Here is an 8,014-nt window from a genome sequence, read left to right as displayed (position 1 = left end):
TTCAGCTCCCAACTGGCCCAGACTTCCTGCCACTCAGCGGCACCACGGCACCAGGCTTCGGGGACTGAGTGAGTTTGGGAGCAGCCAAGAGCCCCTTGGGAAGAAACCTCCAGTTCTGAGCAAGAGGCAGGGAGTGGACACCTCCATCCAGGTGGAAGGTAGCGACTGTCGTGCACCTGTTTTCTCAGAGGGAGCGGGGACAGGAAGGAAAAAGGAGACATCGCCGTCATAAACTGATGGAAGGTTTAAAATGCAGCGGTTGGAGCTCGAATCTGAAATCGGGGACGTTTAGGTCTTAGAACAAGCTCTTTACATCGCTGTCCCTCAGTTTCCCAATCTGGAAAGTGGGTAGAGTAACAGTACCCAACTCTCAGCAACGTTTTCTATGAAGGGCAGACAACGAACATCGCAGGTCTTTTGGGCCATATGAACTCTATTGCAAATCCTCACCTCTGCCATTGTGGAATAAGAGCAGCCGCAGAATTAGTCAATGAGTGAACATGGCTATGTCCCAATAAAACTTTATTTACAAAACAGGTGGTGGGCCAGATTTGGCCTGTACGTCACAATTTGCCAACTCCTGATTTGGAAGATTATATGAGATAATGCAGATGACAGTCAAAGTGGGTGGCATAAAATAACTGACCAATAGCTGTTATCATCACCACCACCACCACTCTGCATGTGGCCATTGGATCATCAGGTTGCCTAATAAATCCCTCCACTCCCCCTCTCCCTGCCTTTACCAACCCAAGTACATTTCCAAAAAAGGGGACTTGAGTGAATTAATTCAAACCCCTGGGTACCAGTGCATTTAAGATGTTGCCCTGAAATGGTCTGCTTGATGCAGACTCCCAAGTCGCTTAGCAGTTAGAAGTAAAGGCAGGCCGCCAAGCTGCGGGGTTAGAGCACTGGTCTCCCCAAGGGGAAGGCAGCTGGACCCCTTGTGGAGTAACAAGGACCTGACTTCCCATTAAACCTCTCTACTGCCCTTCATGCAAGACGGCGTGCATTTCTCACCACTGCTTGAGGAAGGAAAGTCGACGGAACAATTTCACCTCCTGGAAACAGCTTTGATAAGACAGACTGACTTGTGTGAAGTCGCGCTGGGAGTCAGGAACTGAGCTCGGACTCGATCTCATGTCTGTGGACTCGTTCCAGCTGCGCTGAGCATTGGATTAGTCAGGATCTCTGCTGCTCATTACAACTTTGCTGGCTTAAACAAAAAAGGAATTCTGGAAGAAAGTGGCTTGGAGAATCAGGCTCGAGGCTGCGTAGGAGAACGACACCCCAGTGATAATGCCCGGGGCTCCGCTGCTGACACTCCTGGTGCAGGAACCAAGCTGGCACCACTGACTCTGGGCACCTTTAAGATGCCTGCCCCTATAAAAACAACAACCGTGGTGCCTATATACAGTGGAATATGACTTGGCCATAAAAAAAGAATGAAATCTTACCATTTGTGACCCCATGGATGGACCTAGAGGGTATTGTGCTAAGTGAAACAAATCAGAGAAAGACAAGTACCATCTGATTTCACTTGTATGTGGAATCTAAAGAACAATATAAACAAATAAGCAAAACAGAAACAGACTTATAGATACAGAGAACAGACTGACAGCTGTCAGAGGGGAGGGGGGATGGGGCTGGGTGAAAAAGGGGAAGGGTTTGAGATGTACGAATCAGTGGTTACAGAATAGTCACGGGGATATAAGTACAGCATAGGGAGTATAGCTAAACAAATAAGCAAAACAGAAACAGACTTATAGATACAGAGAACAGACTGACAGCTGTCAGAGGGGAGGGAGGATGGGGGCTGGGTGAAAAAGGTGAAGGGATTGAGATGTACGGATCAGTGGTTACAGAACAGTCATGGGGATATAAGTACAACATAGGGAATATAGTCATTAATGTTGTAATAACTATGTATGGAGTCAGGAGCGTACTGGAAATATTGGGGGGGATTGCTTTGTAAAGTATATGATTGTCTCACCCCTATGCTGAACACCTGGAACTATTAAAAAATAATATAGAAGGTAAACTGTAATTGAAAAATAATTTTACATTTCCATCTGAAAGGGCAGCTGCTCCTCCGCTCTGCAGAGTTCGACATGTGGGGAGGCAGCCCCAAAACTGCCGTGTCTTCTGGTTCTGTAGAAGAAGCCATGTATCCAGATGTTTATGTGAAATACCCTGAACTTCAATCGCTGGCCACAGGTTCACCATAAAAAGGGAGAAGTCTACAAGCCAATGAAAATACTCAGCCTGTGGGTTGAATACTACCTTGGGCTGTTGGTTTGAGTATAGAGACAAGAACCAAAGATGAAATCCACACATCCATTTTAAGAGTAGATTCAAGTGCCCAGTAATTTCTCAAAGTGCAGGTCTCCCTAGTAAAGGCTGATAGGGAAATAATGCTGGCTCTGAAGCTAGTATAAAAGAATATTGAATGTCAACCGTAATGGAAAAATAAAGAAATCATGGCTATTAACTAAAACCAAATGAGAGTCTGCTATTACATTCTATTTCTCAAATCTAAACCTCCAGATCTTGCGCTGTGGAGGATGGGGACTGCAGAGTGAACTCCGAGGGCACTGAGCCACCCTGCTTGCTCCAAGGGCACCCTGAGGTCATAGAAATGCATTAGCCAAGGAGCAGAGTGAGAGAGGACGGGAGGGAGAGAGGAGGAGGGACAGAGGAAGAAAGAGGACAGGGGAGGAAGAGAGGGACAGGGTAGGAAAGAAAGGGGATCTCCAGTCCCTTGTCAAGGCCGACTCCTTTTCCTTCTGGGATCCCTGGCACTTCTGTTCCCAGTTGGAGCAATCTGGTTTCTGGTTGACACGGACCATTTGATATTTTTGCTTGACTGACTCTTACCTAGGAAATTTGCTCCTATGAGAAGGTGTCAGTAAAGAAGAGAGAAGAAAACCATGACAGGAGGCCAGAAACCTTACACTTTTCAACATTTTTTTTTCTCTTCTAACTCATATGGTTTCTTAGCCAAACCTAGGGCCAACCTACTGGCCTCCCTCTCGGGGGAGAGAGCGGCATCCTACTCCCATCTTCAGGAAGTTGCTTCCCCAGCACTCACCACCGTCCCTCTATGAGTCTCCCTGGGGCCCACACTGGGCAGCAGCAAGTTCTGTTCAGATCCTTAATAAAAATAACTCCAAAGTCATGTATTTCTATTTCCTAACATAAATTGTCCAGTTTACCCGAGGTTATACCAAATCATATAATGGAACCATGGCACTTTTGATAACTACGGGCTCCAATGATGGGCTATGCCTACAAAAATGAAAAGTAAAGAATGGAATTCCCTTTTCTCACTACATACGAAGAAGTTAAGGTCTAATGCGTATCGACCGAGTCCCAATTTTCTACTGAGGAAAACTCCTTTCAGTGGAGGATGGAGGGTCTGTACCGGAAACCACTGCAGGGCCCAAGGTCCTAGCCCCCAGGTGGGCTGAATGCTGTTGTCTCCACTCTCTCCTGAGGACCATGCTTCCTGAGACTCCTTCCCAGTGTGGTTCTAGGGGCACGGGTGTCGATGAAAGCTCAGGCATTATCCTCGGGGGTGGGGTTCACTAGACATCCAGCCTCTCAGTCCTCTCCGTGAGCTCACTTGCTCGCTGCAGGACCATTTTTGGAATCTACGTAGTGGCTTCTTGGCCTTCCTTACAGCTCTGGTTCCTCCACCTGTCCCAGGCTCTGGCTGGTGTCCTTGGTAACTGTGTCTCGAATCCTCCACTTGATGCTTCTAGGCTATCACCCCGCCAGCTCTCCTTCAGTGAAAGCCCCAATGTCCATATTCAACCCCTTCTTCCTGTAACACCTGTAGTGTTTCTGATTGGTCCCTGCTGACACACTGGGCACACACAAACATCGTTCTCATGGAAGAGCCACTTATTTAAGCCACGCCAGCAAGCGGGAAGGAGACACTCACATTCAATTATTTCTTGACAACTGATTCCAACTAGAGGGATGAGTTAAGCAGTTGACTTTCCTCGTACAATGAAGCCAGCCCCTTCTTTTCTTTCTAGAATGTCTCTTTTACCTGTGTGAGCCAGGTGTCAGTCCTCATCTCTAAACTGGGGCTGCCGCCATCTCCAAACACAATGTGTGGTCCTGGGAAGTGTCCTGCACGCCCGTGTGCTCTTAGCTGATTCCCAGGCTGGCAGATGAGGCTGTATTGAGTTGTACACTTGAAACCTGTATGATTTAGGAATGAATGCCACCCAAATAAATTCAATAAAAAAAGATAAAAGTCAAAAAAGGGGGGGATTTCTATGGACTCTCATGAAGACAGTTGTCTCCTTTTCCGATTGTGAGCCTGGATCTTCTGGGACCCTCTTCCACCTGATGTAAAGCCATAAAGCTGAGCAGAGCTGGGCTGAGAAGCTGGGGAGAGAGAAGCAGATTCCTGATGACAGTTTCTGAACAACTGAATCCAGTCCTGCCCCAAACCAACAGTCCCATACCCTTGGACTTGGTTGCATCAGCCAATACGTCTTCTACCATTTTGCACAATTAAGCTCGTGTTGAGTTGAATTTTTATCATTTACAACTGGAGGTTCTATTACCATTTCCATTAATTTGATTGTCCAAGGAGTCTGCCTGTTTCCTCACTAACATTTCTGCCGTGGGTCTCACTGGGAGCATTTCCTCTCCTATGTACACGATGGCACCTCTACTGTGGCCACCTGAAGGTCTTTCCTATGCAGTTTACTCTTTGGATCTACGGCCTTGCCTGAGGATGGCAAGCTAAATGGAGAACACAGGTAATAACTTTCAGGTCAGTCATCCCTGTCTTTTTCTCTAAAAGACATTCTGTTGTGTCACTTTGTCATCTTACAGAATCACTAGTCAGAGTAGTTTTTTTTTTGCCTAGGACCGCTGCATTCAACCCAGCTGTTTAGGGTGTTACTGGGAAAGCCTCTACTCATGTTTACTCCTCCTATATCTCCTTATTCATTGAAAAAGAGCTACAGTGTCGATTAAAATTAACTTCACAGTCCTCGAATTGCCTGCTTCGAGAGTTTGTCTATTTTTAATTTTTTAAAGGTTGGTGCCATTTCAAAGGCTCTAATATTCCAGGCCAGGAATATGCTTTTCTAAAATGTCCTTAGCTTTGGATCCATGAACACGACATGGAAATGATCCTTTAGATGAGGGATTGGCAAATAACAGCCCATGAGCCAAATCTGACTGGTCATGTATTTTTGTCAAGTTACTGGAACCCTGCCACACCCGTTGTATCGTCTATGGACGATTCTGTAGCTGCTACAGAGACCATATGGCCACAAAGCAAAAATATTTATTATTTGGCCCTTTACACAAAAAGTTTACTGATCTCTGCTCTAGATGAGTGCTTCTCAACCATTTCTTCATTGTGGCACCTATTAAAAATGGCACCCTGAGATCAAGGAATGAACATCTGGACAAACCTTTGGGGCACGCCACTCCAGACTACTGGGATACCGCTGTCTCATAGCCTGATCTTCCTTTTGAGACCCCTGGGCATCAGTACATGATCAAAATCTAGGTTTTGTAGACCTGTGTTTAGTTTCCCATGTGGATTTCAACTTTGGCCAAGACCAAGGCCAAGGTTACTTCTCCTGTTCATGGGTGGTGGTATGGGTGACCTCCTGACTCTCTATGCCACTGTCCTTGCGGCATCAGTCAACACGTGGTTCTAAAACGAGACTTGTAAGACCAACAAGGATGTCCCCATCACTGATGGGGCCAATCTGCACCATTTGTGGCTCTAAACTAATTATCCGCACACTTGTGCTAGCACGGCAGTGTACGCTGGCACAGGAGGTCGGGGTCTGCTATTGGTTCTCACAGTTACCTCTCCCTTCCCCCAAACAGCACTGCAGTGGAAGCAGTTCATGCCCATCTTCTTAAGTGACATCCCGGGGCCCATGATACGAACTGGAATTCGTGATTTCACTTCTGCCTTCCATTCACACCAGCTGTGGAATCCTTCAACGCCCATCACATTTTGAGACCCCGCCAATAGACTCCTCCTTTTCCCGCCTTTCCTATGGCATCAATTCAATGCAGAAGTCATGACAGATGGGAGATGTCCATTTTTTACATCGCCATAGAAGAGCAAGGTGGGTTAAGAAAGGTGAAGAACCATTCACACCAATAGAAAGAATGAAACTGCATGTTTATTTGAAAAGTATAAAATTAAAAAAAACAACACACAACCCTAGCCGAAAAAAAAAAAGTACAACTGCACACCTTTCCAGTTTACATCAACTTTAAACATCACACACTATTAACCACTTAGTTGCATTTTTAAAAATTGTCGATGTCAAATTACAGGGAGCAGAGTCCGGTGGTAAGCTAGCCATCACAGTGAAAGTATTTTAATGCGAAAATAAAAAAGGACTCATTGATCGCATTTGAGAAAAGAGAGCAGAGATGGTTCTCCAGTTGGCATCGATTTAGGCAACGTATAAAAAAATATCCTGATCGGAATGAGTTAAAAAATATCGCGGGCCACTTGTTTTGTTATCTTGAGGGGGGAAAACCCTAAAACCCCTGCAGCTTTGGTGTCCTATTTACATATTTTAAAAAACATTCATTAAAAAAAACCCCACAATGCCCTAGCTGGTTTGGCTCACTGGATAGAGCGTCGGCCTGGGGACTGAAGGGTCCCAGGTTCGATTCCGGTCAAGGGCGTGTACCTTGGTTGCGGGCACATCCCCATTGGGGGGTGTGCAGGAGGCAGCTGATCGATGCTTCTCTCTCATCGATGTTTCTAACTCTCTATCCCTCTCCCTTCCTCTCTGTAAAAAATCAATAAAATTATAAAAAAAACAAACCCATAAATCTATAATAAAAACGTCCCTGTGGTTTTTTTTGTTTTTTAAAAAACATTTAATAAGCTCCCCTTATCTACTAACAGCATTTGTTCCCCTAAAATGCCTGGAAGCAGAATTGTACAGGAGATTAGTTCACTGCAAATTAATTAAAATTAAAATCCTTTGCTCTAAGCCACTTCCCGAGCACCAGGCAGAAGCAGGGGCCCATCAGAGGGAGAAATACAGCTATTCTCACTAGCAGGAGAGGCACCGTTCAGCCCGAGTCCTAACACACTCTGGCCGCCATCGCAAGTCCTTGCTTCATGGGATTACTCGGAAAATAAAGTGTTATTTTAAAAATAAAAGATGCAAGCAACTAGGTTCCTTTCCTTTCCTTAAAAAAAGAAAAAAAATCGCCACGTGGTTAGCTTTTCCGTAACCTCCTCTGGATTTGGTTAAGAAAAGAAGTCTACAGAACAAGGATCATCGGATGCCCCTTCCTCCCCCGCTGCAGGCTCCTTGTGCGTGAGCATCAGAGAGGCTGCCGAAAGCGTCCTGGGCTGTGGAAAGAGGCCCTGAGTGGGTGGGAGCTGCCCAGCGTGGCTCCGCCTGGTTCCAGTTTTATCCCATCAGCATCTCGCCAAGTAAGGCCTAGGCTTCTACCCATTATTTCCCCGGGGGGTGGGCCCTGTGGCTGGTGGGGCACAGAGCGAGAGGACTGCTAGCAGGAACGCAGAGACCGGGACGGAGGGAGAGAGGCAGCCCTCGTTCAGCGTCCTCCGAGGGCTCCATAGATGACAGTTCCAAGCGCCGCAGTGCACCAGCGCCGGGCACACGGGCCGTCTGGAGTGACCTGTATCGGGGGATCAGCGGGACACAGGCCTGACCCCCGTTTGCATCTTTCTTTGGACCTCACTAAAGAAAACACAACAACAAAAAAGACAGCTGTCCTATACACATATAAATAGTCCCTTAACTAGAAGGGAAAAAAAAAACCAAACACACTGTTTCAAATGCATTTCTAAAAGATTAAAAAAAAAAAAAGTCCGAATGGCAAATCTTGACTCCAAATTGTCCACTGTCCGTGTCTCTCAGGGGAGAAACGATGGGATGTTCGAAGGGGCCCAACTCTAACTGTAACCCTGACCCTACCTACAGCGGTCAGGGCCTGGGGGAGGGGAGGGTGTGCAGCGCAG

The sequence above is a fragment of the Myotis brandtii genome, unplaced genomic scaffold (assembly GCF_000412655.1).
Source record: "Myotis brandtii unplaced genomic scaffold, ASM41265v1 scaffold385, whole genome shotgun sequence".
Taxonomy (NCBI): Eukaryota; Metazoa; Chordata; class Mammalia; order Chiroptera; family Vespertilionidae; genus Myotis; species Myotis brandtii.
The sequence above is the reverse complement of the archived record's forward strand: the minus strand, read 5'-3'. Positions refer to the sequence as shown.